The sequence below is a fragment of the Loxodonta africana genome, chromosome 5 (assembly GCF_030014295.1).
Source record: "Loxodonta africana isolate mLoxAfr1 chromosome 5, mLoxAfr1.hap2, whole genome shotgun sequence".
NCBI lineage: Eukaryota > Metazoa > Chordata > Mammalia > Proboscidea > Elephantidae > Loxodonta > Loxodonta africana.
In genome coordinates, this window is record NC_087346.1 from 42,531,079 (window position 1) to 42,545,412 (window position 14,334).

Consider the following 14,334-nt stretch of genomic DNA (forward strand, 5'->3'; position numbering starts at 1 on the left):
AAACCAATATAGATGTGTGTTGATCACTGAGTGCTGGGCACTGGGTTGGGTACTTGGAGGGTACAAAGAGGAATTTAACAACCATGCCGACTACTAAGAGTTTCATTTCTGGTATAGATACAGCCCCCTAAGAGTTTCTAGTATATGAGAGGAAATAAGACAAGTGAATACATAATTAAAACTCAAAATAAATGTGCTAAATGCCATTAAAGAGAAACAGAGAAACTGTGTCAACTTAGAGACATTCTGCATTGGCTATCAGAAATCAGTGAAGACCTTGAATTCATTGGGACCATCTTCCTACACACTTCAGTGACAATTGGGCATCATCATTCAACTCTCCCCACTGTTAAGTGATTGACCCTGATTGCAGTTAAGCAACAAAAAAGAGGAAGCATCTTTCAAAAGGAGCCCTGATGGCACAATGAATAGATCAGCTGCCAACCAAAATGTCAGCATTTCAATACACTTCCGGCTCCTTGGAAACCCTATGGGGCAGTTCTACTCTGTCCTATAGGGTTCCTATGAGTTGGAGTCTACTCGGTGGTAACGGGTTTTTTTTATCCTTCAAAAACAAAACAAAAAAACTATCGGAAGAACTAGGAGACCACAAACACATGGAGAAATTGTAACACTATTCAGCAACTCAATGAAGACTTCCTCCCAATTGGGGTAAAAAGCAGTTGAAGGGGTAAGTATCCAGTTCCTCCTTGCCTCCCATTCCTTCCCCACCCAGCATATACCAAAACTAAAAACAAACAAACAAAAAATGTCGCCATCAACTCAAAGCAACGACCCTACAGGACAGAGTAGAACTGTCCCATATGGTTTCCAAGGAGCAGCTAGTGGATTTGAACGGCCGACCTTTTCATTGGCAGCCCAACACTTAACGACTGCGCCACCAGGCCCCTGCCCCCACCCCCGCCCCCGCCCCACACCTCCCGCCATATACCCATAGCCATAAGTGCACATACCCACAATACTTACACTTCACATAACATCATATTACTGACTGAACAATATTTTGTAAGTATCTTCCTTTATCTTTGGAAATAAGAGATGCACATATTAAAGGCACATTTCCGTACAATTTATTTCTAAAATTGGAATCTGAAATAAAGTTATCGATGCATAATAACAGGATTTTAAAAGAGCACATCTTAAAAATTATATTGTGAAGGCGGTGCCGAGATGGCGGACTAGGTGGACGCTACCGCGGATCCCTCTTGCAACAAAGACACGGAAAAACAAGTGAATCGATCACATACATAACAATCTACAAACCCTGAACAACAAACACAGATTTAGAGACGGAGAACGAACAAATACGGGGAGGCAGCGATTGTTTTCAGAGCCTGGAGCCAGCGTACCAGTCAGCGGATTTTCTGGAAAAACTAGTTTCCCAGTGATGGCTCGGAGACAGCAGTCCATATCAAACCACATAAAGAAGCAGACCATGACAGCTTCTCCAACCCCCCAAACAAAAGAATCAAAATCTTTCCCAAATGAAGATACAATCCTGAAATTATCAGATACAGAATATAAAATACTAATTTACAGAATGCTTCAAGACATCGTAAACAAAATAAGGCAAACTGCAGAAAAAGCCAAGGAACACACTGATAAAACAGTTGAAGAACTCAAAAAGATTATTCAAGAACATAGTGGAAAAATTAATAAGTTGCAAGAATCCATAGAGAGACAGCATGTAGAAATCCAAAAGATTAACAATAAAATTACAGAATTAGACAACGCAATAGGAAGTCAGAGGAGCAGACTCGAGCAATTAGAATGCAGACTGGGACATCTGGAGGTCCAGGGAATCAACACCAACATAGCTGAAAAAAAATCAGATAAAAGAATTTAAAACAATGAAGAAACCCTAAGAATCATGTGGGACTCTATCAAGAAGGATAACTTGCAGGTGATTTGGAGTCGCAGAACAGGGAGGGGGGACAGAAAACACAGAGAAAATAGTTGAAGAAATCCTGACACAAAACTTCCCTGACATCATGAAAGATGAAAGGATATCTATCCAAGATGCTCATCGAACCCCATTTAAGATTGATCCAAAAAGAAAAACACCAAGACATATTATCATCAAACTCGCCAAAACCAAAGATAAAGAGAAAAATTTAAAAGCAGCCAGGGAGAAAAGAAAGGTTTCCTTCAAGGGAGAATCAATAAGAATAAGTTCAGACTTTTTACTCAGCAGAAACCATGCAGGCAAGAAGGGAATGGGACGACATATACAGAGCACTGAAGGAGAAAAACTGCCAGCCAAGGATCATATATCCAGCAAAACTCTCTCTGAAATATGAAGGCGAAATTAAGATATTTACAGATAAACACAAGTTTAGAGAATTTGCAAAAACCAAACCAAAGCTACAAGAAATACTAAAGGATATTGTTTGGTCAGAAAACCAATAATATCAGATACCAGCACAATACAAGGTCACAAAACAGAACGTCCTGATATCGACTCAAATAGGGAAATCACAAAAACAAACAAATAAAGATTAATTTTTTTAATAAATAAATAAATAATAATACACATAACAGGGAATTATGGAAGTCAATAGTTAAAAGATCACAATAATCAAAAAGAGGGACTAAATACAGGAGGCATTGAACTGCCGGATGGAGAGTGATACAAGGCGATATAGAATGATACAAGTTAGGTTTTTACTTAGTAAAATAGGGGTAGAGAATAACGTAACCACAAAAAGGTATAACAACTCCATAACTCAAGATAAAAGCCAAGAAAAACATAACGACTCAAGTAACATAAAGTCAAACACTATGAAAATGAGGATCTCACAATTTACTAAGAAAAACGTTTCAACACAAAAAAGTATGTGCAAAAACGAAATTGCCAACAACACACACGAACAGGCATCAAAATGACAGCACTAAAAACTTATTTATCTATAATTACGCTGAATGTAAATGGACTAAATGCACCAATAAAGAGACAGAGAGTCACGGACTGGATAAAGAAACATGATCCATCTATATGCTGCCTACAAGGGACACACCTTAGACTTAGAGACACAAACAAACTAAAACTCAAAGGATGGAAAAAAATATATCAAGCGAACAATAAGCAAAAAAGAACTGGAGTAGCAATATTAATTTCTGACAAAATACACTTTAGACTTAAATCCACCACAAAGGATAAAGAAGGACACTATATAATGATAAAAGGAACAATTGATCAGGAAGACATAACCATATTAGATATTTATGCACCCAATGACAGGGCTGCAAGATACATAAATCAAATTTTAACAGAATTGAAAAGTGAGATAGACACCTCCACAATTATAGTAGGAGACTTCAACACACCACTTTCGGAGAAGGACAGGACATCCAGTAAGAAGCTCAATAGAGACACGGAAGACCTACTTACAACAATCAACCAATTTGACCTCATTGGCTTATACAGAACTCTCCACCCAACTGCTGCAAAATATACTTTCTTTTCTAGCGCACATGGAACATTCTCTAAAATAGACCACATATTAGGTCATAAAACAAACCTTTGCAGAATCCAAAACATCGAAATATTACAAAGCATCTTCTCAGACCACAAGGCAATAAAACTAGAAATCAATAACAGAAAAACTAGGGAAAAGAAATCAAATACTTGGAAAATGAACAATACCCTCCTGAAAAAAGACTGGGTTATAGAAGACATCAAGGAGGGAATAAGGAAATTCTTAGAAAGCAACGAGAATGAAAATACTTCCTATCAAAACCTCTGGGACACAGCAAAGGCAGTGCTCAGAGGCCAATTTATATCGATAAATGCACACATACAAAAAGAAGAAAGAGCCAAAATCAGAGAACTGTCCCGACAACTTGAACAAATAGAAAGTGAGCAACAAAAGAACCCATCAGGCACCAGAAGAAAACAAATAATAAAAATTAGAGCTGAACTAAATGAATTAGAGAACAGAAAAACAATTGAAAGAATTAACAAAGCCAAAAGCTGGTTCTTTGAAAAAATCAACAAAATTGATAAACCATTCGCTAGACTGACTAAAGAAAAACAGGAAAGGAAACAAATAACCCGAATAAGAAACGAGAAGGACCACATCACAACAGAGCCAAATGAAATTAAAAGAATCATTTCAGATTACTACGTAAAATTGTACTCTAACAAATTTGAAAACCTAGAAGAAATGGATGAATTCTTGGAAAAACACTACCTACCTAAACAAACACATTCAGAAGTAGAACAACTAAATAGACCCATAACAAAAAAAGAGATTGAAACGGTAATCAAAAAACTCCCAACAAAAAAAAGCCCTGGCCCGGACGGCTTCACTGCAGAGTTCTACCAAACTTTCAGAGAAGACTTAACACCACTACTACTGAAGGTATTTCAAAGCATAGAAAATGACGGAATACTACCCAACTCATTCTATGAAGCCACCATCTTCCCGATACCAAAACCAGGTAAAGACATTACAAAAAAAGAAAATTATAGACCTATATCCCTCATGAACATAGATGCAAAAATCCTCAACAAAATTCTAGCCAATAGAATCCAACAACACATCAAAAAAATAATTCACCATGATCAAGTGGGATTTATACCAGGTATGCAAGGCTGGTTTAATATCAGAAAAACCATTAATGTAATCCATCACATAAATAAAACAAAAGATAAAAACCACATGATCTTATCAATTGATGCGGAAAAGGCATTTGACAAAGTCCAACACCCATTTATGACAAAAACTCTTACCAAAATAGGAATTGAAGGAAAATTCCTCAACATAATAAAGGGCATCTATGCAAAGCCAACAGCCAATATCACTCTAAATGGAGAGAACCTGAAAGCATTTCCCTTGAGAACGGGAACCAGACAAGGATGCCCTTTATCACCGCTCTTATTCAACATCGTACTTGAAGTCCTAGCCAGGGCAATTAGGCTAGACAAAGAAATAAAGGGTATCCAGATTGGCAAGGAGGAAGTAAAGTTATCACTATTTGCAGATGACATGACCTTATACACAGAAAACCCTAAGGAATCCTCCAGAAAACTACTGAAACTAATAGAAGAGTCTGGCAGAGTCTCAGGCTATAAAATAAACATACAAAAATCACTTGGATTCCTCTACATCAACAAAAATAACACCGAAGAGGAAAAAACCAAATCAATACCATTCACAGTAGCCCCCAAGAAGATAAAATACTTAGGAATAAATTTTACCAAGGATGTAAAAGACCTACACAAAGAAAACTACAAAGCTCTACTACAAGAAATTCAAAAGGACATACTTAAGTGGAAAAACATACCTTGCTCATGGATAGGAAGACTTAACATAGTAAAAATGTCTATTCTACCAAAAGCCATCTATACATAAAATGCACTTCTGATCCAAATTCCAATGTCATATTTTAATGGGATAGAGAAACAAATCACCAATTTCCTATAGAAGGGAAAGAAGCCCCGAATAAGCAAAGCATTACTGAAAAAGAAGAAGAAAGTGGGAGGCCTCACTCTACCTGATTTCAGAACCTATTATACCGCCACAGTAGTCAAAACAGCCTGCTACTGGTACAACAACAGGCACATAGACCAGTGGAACAGAATTGAGAACCCAGATATAAATCCATCCACATACGAGCAGCTGATATTTGACAAAGGACCAGTGTCAGTTAATTGGGGAAAAGATAGTCTTTTTAACAAATGGTGCTGGCATAACTGGATATCCATTTGCAAAAGAATGAAACAGGACCCATACCTCACACCATGCACAAAAACTAACTCCAAGTGGATCAAAGACCTAAACATAAAGACTAAAACGATAAAGATCATGGAAGAAAAAATAGGGACAACCCGAGGAGCCCTAATACAAGGCATAAACAGAATACAAAACATTACCAAAAATGATGAAGAGAAACCAGATAACTGGGAGCTCCTAAAAATCAAACACCTATGCTCATTTAAAGACTTCACCAAAAGAGTAAAAAGACCACCTACAGACTGGGAAAGAATTTTCAGCTATGACATCTCAGACCAGCGTCTGATCTCTAAAATCTACATGATTCTGTCAAAACTCAACCACAAAAAGACAAACAACCCAATCAAGAAGTGGGCAAAGGATATGAACACACATTTCACTAAAGCAGATATTCAGGCAGCCAACAGATACAGGAGAAAATGCTCTCAATCATTAGCCATTAGAGAAATGCAAATTAAAACTAAGATGAGATTCCATTTCACACCAACAAGGCTGGCATTAATTCAAAAAACACAAAATAATAAATGTTGGAGAGGCTGCGGAGAGATTGGAACTCTTATACACTGCTGGTGGGAATGTAAAATGGTACAACCACTTTGGAAATCTATCTGGGGTTATCTCAAACAGTTAGAAATAGAACTACCATACAACCCAGAAATCCCACTCCTCGGAATATACCCTAGAGATACAAGAGCCTTCACACAAACAGATATATGCACACCCATGTTTATTGCAGCTCTTTTTACAATAGCAAAAAGCTGGAAGCAACCAAGGTATCCGTCAACGGATGAATGGGTAAATAAATTGTGGTATGTTCACACAATGGAATACTACGCATCGATAAAGAACAGTGACGAATCTCTGAAACATTTCATAACATGGAGGAACCTGGAAGGCATTATGCTGAGCGAAATGAGTCAGAGGCAAAAGGACAAATATTGTATAAGACCACTATTATAAGATCTTGAGAAATAGTAAAAACTGAGAAGAACACATACTTTTGTGGTTACGAAGGGGGGAGGGAGGGAGGGAGGGAGGGAAGGAGAGGGTTTTTATTGATTAATCAGTAGATAAGAACCGCTTTGGGTGAAGGGAAAGACAACATTCAATACATGGAAGGTCAGCTCAACTGGACTGGACCAAAAGCAAAGAAGTTTCCGGGATAAAATGAATGCTTCAAAGGTCAGCGGAGCAGGGGCTGGGGTCTGGGGAACATGGTTTGAGGGGACTTCTAAGTCAATTGGCAAAATAATTCTAGTATGAAAACATTCTGCATCCCACTTCGAAATGTGGCGTCTAGGGTCTTAAACGCTAACAAGCGGCCATCTAAGATGCATCAATTGGTCTCAACCCACCTGGAGCAAAGGAAAATGAAGAACATCAAGGTCACACGACAACTAAGAGCCCAAGAGACAGAAAGGGCCACATGAACCAGAGACCTACATCATCCTGAGACCAGAAGAACTAGTTGGTGCCCGGCCACAATTGATGACTGCCCTGACAGGGAGCACAACAGAGAACTCCTGAGGGAGCTGGAGATCAGTGGGATGCAGACCCCAAATTCTCATAAAAAGACCATACTTAATGGTCTGACTGAGACTAGAGGAATCCCGGCGGCCATGCTCCTCAGACCTTCTGTTGGCACAGGACAGGAACCATCCCCGAAGACAACTCATCAGACATGAAAGGGACTGGACAGTGGGTGGGAGAGAGATGCTGATGAAGAGTGAGCTAATTATATCAGGTGGTCACTTGAGAGTGTGTTGGCAACTCTTGTCTGGAGGGGGTTTGGGAGAATAGAGAGAGAGGGAAGCTGGCAAAATTGTCACGAAAGGAGAGACTGAAAGGGCTGACTCATTAGTGGGAGAGCAAGTGGGAGTACGGAGTAAGAAGTATGTAAACTTATATGTGACAGACTGGATTTGTAAATGTTCACTTGGAGCTTAATAAAAGTTAATTAAAAAAAAAGAATTATATTGTATCATAAATAAATTTCCATATAGAAAGATTTTTGATTTGACCCCAATAGATTTTAAAGATTCCCCCCAATTAACTATTTATAAAAAAAAAGAAAACCATTGCCATCCAGTAGATTTCCAACTCATAGCGACCCTATAGGACAGAGTAGAATGCCCCATAGGGTTTCCAAGGCTGTAAGTCTTTGTAGAAGCAGACTGCCACATCTTTCTCCTGCAGAGCTGCTGGTGGGCTCCATCTGCTGATCTTTTGGGGGGGGGGCGATGGGGTGGGGGGCATGTTAGCAGCAAATGCTTTAACCACTGAGCACCAGGGCTCCTTAACTATGAGAGAGAGTGATTTCTGCCTCCTATTGCGAATAAAAGAGCCGTTATATTAAGCTAAGAAATCCTTTTCTAACGCCTGCTTCTACTTATGTCATAGGAGGTAATTTTTTTCTCTTGATTGTTAGGTTAAGCATCACGAAACACTGAAGCTCTGAAGCAATCCTTAGGAGATAACACAGGTATTATAAAAACTTTGCAATTTAGAAGTTTAATTAATTTTATCAGGATCTCATCTTAAAATAAGAAATAACAGTAGAGCTAACACCCACCCTCCACCAAAGCCAGCATATTTAAGTTACTTAAGTAGTAGCATTAGTTACAGTTGTGTGAGCTCCAATAAGAAAGTGACTATCCACTTCCAAATTAAATCGCTCAGATTAGCTTTCCAATTACAACAAGCTGTATCTGCTAAAAAAAAAAAAAAAAAAATTTTTTTTTTTTGTATCTGCTATTTTGACCAAGCATGTCATAAATTTAGAGGCTGTAATAAGTTTTATACAATTTCTAACGAAGTTTTCCCCCAGTTTTGAGAGCAATGAAAACTTTTCCTTCTATGTTAATTTATCATTTTTCAAAGCAAATTTTATTTTGAAAATGTCTTGGGGTACATGTAAGTTTCTGTAAAAAAATTATTCTAAGTAATGTGGGGAATGAAGCGTTTTTAATGCAGCATTTCAGAGAAGGAACTGTGATAGCCACGTGGAACTAGGCACACGGAAAAAGCTTTGCTCTTGATTTATTGGGTGACAATTTTTTGTTGGATTCTGAATTCAGTACATTGATTTCTCTCTTTTGTTATTTAAATCTTAGTAAATTCTTCCTAGATGGAACTCCTTAACACTTAAACTGGTTGCAATCATGAGGCAAATGGTACTTGGCTACCATTACAGAGACAGCTATTTCCAGAAAGTATTTTAATAAGAATTGAAAAATAACCTTTAAGTGCAATCCAGTTATACTAGTGGGACTCAGAGGAGATTCCATGGTAATTTGTCCCTAGGGTATAAAGGAGATGCATTAATTAGGAAATGCCACTATCACTAGTTCATGTTCCCCTTGAGATATCTCCCTAGCTTTTTCAAATACGGGATTTGATTTATGATGACACTACATAACTAAAACAGAACTTATTTGTGTGATTAATGATTTACTAAATTATAACTACCCAGGATTTCTCAAAATGGTCTCTAAAGTAGCAAAACTATAAACAAAGCATACATACCAATCCTTCTTTGTGAGAACTAGATCGGGAATATTTTTTCACTATCCTTTAAAAATGTAAAAAAATTAAAAATATAAAACTGTCTTTCTTTGGCAAGCCCCAGAACTACTTTTCCCAGGTTTTATTTTTGTTTGTTGAACTGTAACATACATGCATATTTTAAAATGCATAAATCTTAAGTGTACAGCTTGAGAAATTTTAATATAGTGATCACACCTTTGTAATCACCATTCAAGTCAAACAAAATACACAACATTACCACCAGTACTCAATGCGTATGCTGAGCATATAATCCAAGAAGCTGGGCTATATGAGGAAGAACTGAGCATCAGGATTGGAGGAAGACTCATTGACAACCTGCGTTATGCAGATGACCCAACCTTGCTTGCTGAAAGTGAAGAGGACTTGAAGCACTTCCTGATGAAAATCAAAGGCTTCAGTATGGATTACACCTCAACATAAAGAAAACAAAAATCCTCACAACTGGACCAATGAGCAACATCATGATAAACAGAGGAAAGATTGAAGTCATCAAGGATTTCATTTTACTTGGATCCACAATCAACACCCATGGAAGCAGCAGTCAAGAAATCAAATGACACACTGCAGTGGGCAAATCTGCTGCAAAAGATCCCCTTAAAGTGTTAAAAAGCAAAGATGCCTCTTTGAAGACTAAGGTGTGCCTGACCCAAGCCATGGTATTTTCAATCACCTCATGTGCATGTGAAAGCTGGACAATGAAAAAGGAAGACAGAAGAAGAATTAATGCCTTTGAATTGTGGTGTTGGAGAAGAATATTGAATATACCGTGGACTGCCAAAAGAATGAACAAATCTGTCTTGGAAGAAGTGCCGCCAGAATGCTCCTTAGAGGCAAGGATGGTGAGACTTCATCTCACATACTTTGGACATGCTGTCAGGAGGCATCAGTCTCTAGAGAAAGACATCATGCTTGGCAAAGTAGAGGGTCAGCAAAAAAAGAGGAAGACCCTTGAGGAGATGGCTGCAACAATGGGTTCAAGCCTACCAACGATTATGGGGATGGCACAGGAATGGGCGGTGTTTCATTCTGTTGCACACAGGATCACTATGAGTCCAAACTGACTCGACAGCACCTAATAGCAACAACCACCTCTACCAGTTGCCGTAGAGTTGATTTCGACTCATTGCTATACCCATATGAGTCAGAGTACAACTGTGCCCCTTAGGGTTTTCAGTGGCTGGTTTTTATTCCCTGGAAATAGATTCCTAGGCTTTTATTCCTAGGAACTTCTGGGTAGATTTGAACTTCCAAACTTTTGGTTAGTAGCCAAGCAACAGTAACCATTTATACTACTCACAACTCCATAACCGTACCAGCACCCCCAAATCACACTCACCTTATACCCCAGTCATTACCACCACTGCTCATGCCCACTAAAGTAGCCACTATTGTGACTTCTATTATAATAGATTATTTTTGCCTCTTTTGGAAATTTAAATAATTTGAATCATACAGTACATAATCTTTTGTCTCTGGATTTTTTTTGCACAACAGTGTTTATGAGATTTATCCATATTTAACTTGTCCAGAAATTCATAATTATATTCCACCGTATACACCTTCTCCTCATTTAATGACTATCTTGTTATCTGACATTCTGCATTTACGACAATTGTAAAAAATCTACTACCCAACCATTTTGTGCATTAACAACATACATTTGGCAGTAACGAATGCTAAGGTGTGAGACAAGAGTAATGCTGACTTTGATGGTTAAGGTTATGTGTCAGCTTGTCTGGGCCATGATTCTCAGTGGTTTGGCAGGTATGTAATGATGTAATTTGGCAGTTATGTGGCAATGTAATCATCCTCAATTTTGTGATCTGATGTGATCATCCTCCATTTTTGCATAACACTGATTTTACATAGTGATCTGGTCTTTGGAATCTAACCATGTCAATAAGTGAGGAGAGGGTGTAATTATACCATAGCTTATTTATCAATTTCTAATTTTGATGGACATTTGAGTTGTTTCTGGTACTGGACCAATTTGAATCACGCTGTCATAAATCTTTTTGTCTGTTTTAGTGCAAATATGTATTTACTGGTGTTAAATATATATGTAGAAGTAGAATTACTGGGTCATAATAAGTTCATCTTTAATAAATGTTGCCAGATTTTTTTCCACATACTAAAGCAGTGTATGAAATTTCCAGATGCTCCATATTATTGCCAACACTTGAAATACTCTTCTTTTTTAAAACCTTCACCATCCTGATGAGCATATAGTGGTATCTCACAATGGTTTTATTTTCATTTCTCTGGTAAATAATGATGTTGACCACCTTTTCACAAACATATTTTATATATGGATTTTTTTTGTGAGATGTCTATTCATATTTTATGCTTATTTTTTAAGTTAAATGGTCTGTCTTTTTCTTACTGATTTGTAGAAGAATTCATACACTGGCAGTCCCTGGGTTATGATCATCCAACTTACATACAACCTGTAGTTATGAACCAATCCCCATTAAGCCTATTATATTAATAATTTGAGGTGCATACAAGGGCTTGTAATAACAAACACTACTTTGCAAAGTGCATTGAAACATTATTATTATTACTGTATATGTTAGGTACTCCATATACTATATACCAAGACAAACATTTAACTAAGCGATATTAGATATGAACAGTATCTAACTGTTCCAGCTTATGCATGGATTCAACTTAAAGACAGATTTAGGAATGGAACTTGTTGGTAATCCAGGGACTGCCTGCACATGAAGGAAATGAGTCTTTTGTCATATGTGTATTGCCTATATCTTCTCCATTCTATGACTTGTTTTTATGTTCTTAACGGTGTCTTTTGATGAACAAAAGTTGGTAATTTTGATGAAGTTCAGTTTATAGCTTTTTCCTTCACTATTAGTACTGTTTTATATTCTGTTTAAGAAGTCCTTGCCCACCCCAAAGTCATAATAATATTATCCTATATTAGCTACTAGATACTCTGTTGTTTTACCTTTCATATATTAAAAAAAAAAAAAATTTTTTTTTATATTAATGTATGCTGTGAGGTACATGGTTAAGGTTCATTTTTTTGTGAATATTCAATTAATCCAGAACCATTTGTTTAGGGAGAAAAAAACCTCTCTCAAACACATTGCAGTGAGTACTTTTGTTGCACAGAAAGTGTATAGTATATATTGGTCTGTTTCTATACTCTCTGTTTCGTTGATCTATGGACTGAGAAAAGAACAAACCAATCTGTCTTGGAAGAAATACAACCAGAATGCTCCTTAGAAGGGAGAATGGCAAGACTTTGTCCCATTTGCTTTGCACTTGTTATCAGGAGGGACCAGTCCCTGGAGAAATACATCATGCTTGGTAGAAAGTCGGCAAAAAGAGGAAGACCTTCAATGAGATGGATTAACACAATGGCTATAACAATGGGCTCAAACATATCAACTATTGTGAGTACGGTGTCGGTCTGGGCAAGGTTTCCTTCTGTTATCCAGGAGGTCACTATAAGTCAAAACTGATTCAACAACATCTAACAACAACATATGTTTATTATTGTTCTATTACTACACTGCCTTAATTGCCATGGCCACTTTTTTTCTCCTTGGACCAGTGAAACAGACACAAAATCTAGGCCACATCTTTGTTTTGGGGTCTATTCCCTACACCAAGATTTGACAAGTATTTCAGGAGGGAAATATAGAATTTACCTCAATGCAGTGAGACCTTGGTAGCTCAAGTTTTGGTCACCTCAGTTGCTTTCTGATGTCTTCAAATTACTGCTTTGTTTTGTTTGTTTTTCTAGAGTCCACATTTGTCCTCTGCAAGAGGTTTAGCTTGATTCTAGCTATTCCGTCATTGCTGACAGGCAGCTTGTGACTATTTCAATATGTTTTCATCCACTATACCTCGAGAGAAAAGGGGAAGTTTTTTTGTTTAATTTTAAGATGCATCTTAAAAAAATAGAAAAATTTTGTATTAAGCTGAATATTAAATTAAACATATTAATGTGTATTTTCCACTATGCTGTTCACAACTTCAATTGTGTTTCAGGCTTAATCTAATAATAATTACATATCTAACTCTTCTTTCTAATCTTACTTAAGTATTTTCAATTATCTTAGTTTTTTGCTAGCCTTTTCCTTAATTATGGGTCCCTAACCAGAAACCAAACCCCTTGCCATCGAGTCAATTCCGACTCACAGTGACCCTATAGGACAGAGCAGAACTGCCCCATAGGGTTTCCAAGAAGCAGCTAGTATAATCAAATTGCCGGCCTTCTGGTTAGCAGCCAAGCTCTTAACCACCACACCTCCAGGACTCCTATGGGTCCTTAAGTAGCGCAAGTGGTCAAGGCACTTGCTGCAAACCAAAAGGTTGGTGATTTGAGTTCACTCAGAACTTCCCAGGAAGAAAAGCCTGACACTCTACTTACAAAAGATCATAGCCATTGAAAACCCTAGAGAACACAGTTCCACTTTTACACACATGGGGTCGCCATGAGTAGGAATCAACTCCATGGCAACTATTTTTTTGGTTTTTACTTAGTTATAGAAAGGTAATTCAAATCTCTGCTTTCAACACATTATTTTGCTTATATTTCTTTCATATTAATATTACTTTTAAAAATGATCTCTGGTTAGTGCGCTTCATTTTGATTTCTTACTTTCAGAAGGATTATCAACAACATTTATGGAGAAAAACTGATGCACAGAGAATAGCTTGCATAAGGTCCATGTTCAGTTAAGAAAAGAAAAAACTACTATAGTTCATGCCCTACATATTTAGTTTGTCTCATTATAGTTTAAATTTTATGCCATTTGACAGCATTTCTCTAATAGTAGCCAGTCCAAAAAAAAAAAAAATCTTTCTTCACTGTGTTTCTCTTATTTAATCTCCTTGAAAGGAGAGAATTTTGCCTGTTTTTCTAAATGATATATTGCTCAGTGCCTGCAACAAAATAGGGGCTCATAAGTGTTTGCTGAAGGAGTGAGTTATTGTCCTTTCAATTGCTAGTTCCAGTCATGTCCTCATCCAACATTAA